Raw genomic sequence first — 3,759 nt, forward strand, 5'->3', positions numbered from 1 at the left:
TATACCAACATACGCTATATAAAAAAAAAAATCACTACCAGGTCACAACCCTGTCTCTTTTTGTGAGACCAAAGATCGCCCGTTAGATATAAGTTACACAAGACGAATTATATCTCATGTTCAACCACTAGACTAGAGACATCAACACTAGCCGAGGTGAGGCTGTTCCAGGCGGGGTACATGAGCGCTGAGCGCCCGGTGAACGCCTGGATCTAACAACTCCGAAAACGTCAGTTCAAAATTTTAAATGGGCGCTATCTTTATAAATAAACCACAGATTTGAGCTTCAAACAACTACATTGTCGACTGAAAAACTATTAAAACTACATTTCGTGACACAATAACAGTAGTATTTTTAAATTTCGCGGCTTTTCAGTTAGCTGCTAACGTTATCTTATTGTTAGGAAGGGTTAGTTGCTACTCAATTGGGTGGTAATATGTTGCATTCGCTACAGGATGTCAGTCACGACTCAGGAAGACAGGATCAGGTTGATATAGGTTTACTTCAATAGTTGGAATATAGAAACAGCAAACAGCACGGTATGGCATAAAGGTTTTCTTCCTTTGGTTGCAATATAAACAATATGCAATTTTGTAGTTCTCTGTGTATGTGTGTGTGGTTCTAAATAAACAGAAAAGGAATAATTACTAACTGCAATAGTATCATCCCAAATTAAGACAACAGTATGCTCATAAACTAGGACATTAGAACAATATTAGCAGAATATATACAAACAATATTACCGAAAGAGAACAACAATTCTCATAATAAAGTAATCAATTGTAGCAATTACATTATTACAGTGATAATAATCAAATGGAATAGTCACTAACGCTAGCCAAATATTATACTATTGACGTCTTTCACAAACAATCATAGTTAGCTTAGCATTAGGATGAATCAGCACATATTACAATGTTAACTAGCTACTAGAAACTCTCAAAGAACATTAATAATAAACAGCGCACTTACATATCGTCATTGACGCACACCAACTAAAACCACTCGGGAATAATTAGAACAGGGTAAATTCGCAGTACTCCAGCACTAACAGTCCACACCTGACCGGAGTTTTCTATCAATTTTCCTCATAACGCAGTCTGAGTTACGGCTGATGCAATACTTGCAATGAACTTGAGTAAGGGCAGGCCGCCACCTACTGGACGTAGGTGTAATGTTCCCACATTAGCTATATACATGTTTGACTCATAGCGGGCCTTTTGTACACTTCTTTTACGTAGAAGCTGCAAACACAACTCCGTTCATTCGTTGTAGTACTAACTTGTTAACTGTTCACGTTACAACTTACCAGCAAATTCAGATGAGTTGATTGTACTCTTCAGCAGCTTCGCAGTGAATATAAAAAGCTTTTATAAAAAGTATCTTAGTCTGCCAGTCGATCAGATAGCTGAGGCTGCTTGGCTCGGCTGAAGACTGAAGAGGCGGGTCCACCGGCCGGCTCTGTCTCACACAAAGCTCGACCTTTTGCCCATATATGGATTGGCCAGAAGGTGGGTGGGGTTAGGATTTCACAAGATTTTCCAAGATGGCGACGCCCATACCCCCCATAAACGGCTTCAAACCCGTTCTTCAGAAAGTCTATGGGTGACGTCACAGACGCTTTGTCCATATTTTTTACAGTCTATGGTCCTGAATCCAGTTTTTATGACGAGGAGAGCCTGACAAGCGGTACGTTTGAAAACTAATTTAACGATTTAAATAAACATAACATAACAGGATGAGTTATCGGAACTTGTTGATGAATAATCTTTTTTGTGTGTGTGTGATTGATGCATTTTTTCCCGCTCCCTTCACTTCAGTTAATGCACGCGCTGACAGGGTGGCTGCGTTTTCTCTGACACTCTGACAGAAATCGAAGGTATTTGTGCACATAAAACTATTTTAGATAGCCAAAACAAAATATCAAGTATTATATCGTTGTTGTTCTAAATGGTGGGAGATTATATCATTTAATGGTCTTATATACCCAAATGTATGTAACGCTAGGCCTATCGCCTCAGTTCGACGACAGAGAGAAGCCATTTTGTTGGGAGTCTTCACAGAAATCCAATGGTAAGTGAATTCGTTAATTAATTAATTAATTATCTTATGTACTAGAACACTTATGGTTCATTGCTTTCTTTTTATGTGGTCGTGGTATCCAGTGAGGTAGATAAGCTTATGGTAGTTTCCGATTAAAGCAGGATTAAACCAGTTAAATTGCGAAATTCATATGCTTTTTGATATATGCTTTGGCTAAACGTGCCTAATAAAAAAGTCATTCAGCGTTACTGGTGTCCATCTTGAGACAAAACAGTAAGGTTAGCTCTGCCAAATTTTAAGAGATGCCAGGGAAAGCAAGTATGCATTTTTGTCTGGGATTAATCTTAAACCTTATCTGTGAATCCGTTTACATAACGTTACTAATTAAAGTCAGGATTCCCGCAGATTCTTTAAAATTCTTAAATTTGATTTTCAAAATGTGCAGAAATCCCTACAAGATATCCTTTGCTCGATTGAACATTTTGATGGGTAAAATACGTCATCCCAAATAGCTGTGCTACTTTTTATACAAATGCTTTAAAATGACCCCTTATCTGAAATTAATTCAAAGTGAGATGGGAACATCCTTCAGCTAGCCGTGTCAAAACTAGAATGGTGGTAAAATTGCACCTTTTTGCAGTTTGCATTTAACTAACATTGTGCATTATGTGCAGCTAACAATATTATTTGCTTCTCAGATATGACTGAGCAGTGGACTACCACAGAGGTGGGCCAGTGGCTCGATGAAGTGTCCTTGGGACATGCGAAACCGGCATTCATCGGTCAGTAAAATGGGATGGAATGTGTTTTCCAGTGCTCATATTGTCCTGTTAAAAAGGCAACGCATGACAAGCTTTTGAAGCATCTTCAGCTGTACCATGAAAATGAGAGAAACTTTTCTGTGACGTGTGGACTGGATGGCTGTCCACGTGTATTCTCCAGAGTGAAATCTTTACAAAATCATTTAAGACATAATCATAAATCCACTGGCAGGAACCAATCTGGGATTGATGAGGCACCAGTTACCTCGACCACTGTTCTAGAGACGCATCCAATTGACTCCGAAGAAAACCGTGCCGTGTCAATTTCTCAGTTTGTTGAAACGCTTACTGAAACTCTGAAAAGAAATTTGGCTTTATTTTCCTTAAAACTTCAAGAAAAACATGTTATACAGAGATGTGTTCAAACAGAAGTAATTAGTCAGGTTGAAGCCCTGTTTAATTTTTTTCATCATAAATACAAGGACATATTCAGTAAATGCCTTGATAATTTAAACGTTGACACCAGGAATCCACTGTTTTCCTTTTTAAATGATTCTGATTTTGTTGAACATTGCTTCCGTGCTGTTAGCACTACTCATAAACTTGATAGGTATTGTGCTGAAGAACGACTCGGTTACTAACGTAACCTCGGTTCCCTGAGAGGAGGGAACGAGTATTGCGTAATGCTTACGCTATGGGAAAACTCCTTTTCTCGATGAATATTGAAGTCTTTATGTAAAACGCATTGCAGCTGCACAGCATACAGCAATGAGCGAGGCAGCTCGGTCATTGGCTGTGCTGCGGCAACTTGCACGAACCAATGACGGGGCGACTCTGAACCCGCTTCCAATGAGCGTGCTTCGCGTCCACGCACGTCAGAGCCCGCCAAGATGGGCGTGGCCAAGGGCTATATATTGGGCGCCCCGTCGTCTGAGTTCTTTAGGTTCAATCGAC

At 39.6% G+C, this 3,759-nt stretch overlaps 1 long non-coding RNA gene across 1 annotated transcript; it reads left to right on the forward strand.

Annotated features, from left to right (window-relative positions):
- The first annotated feature begins 1,648 nt into the window (after positions 1-1,648).
- On the forward strand, positions 1,649-3,388 carry LOC143718381 (uncharacterized). Its single transcript, XR_013196340.1, has 4 exons — positions 1,649-1,690; positions 1,822-1,880; positions 2,009-2,074; positions 2,743-3,388. It is a non-coding gene; the product is annotated as an uncharacterized LOC143718381 (long non-coding RNA).
- The last annotated feature ends 371 nt before the right edge of the window (positions 3,389-3,759 follow it).

This window comes from Siphateles boraxobius, unplaced genomic scaffold, assembly GCF_051911475.1.
Source record: "Siphateles boraxobius isolate OS27281-9 unplaced genomic scaffold, OSU_SipBor_1 61, whole genome shotgun sequence".
Classification (NCBI taxonomy): domain Eukaryota; kingdom Metazoa; phylum Chordata; class Actinopteri; order Cypriniformes; family Leuciscidae; genus Siphateles; species Siphateles boraxobius.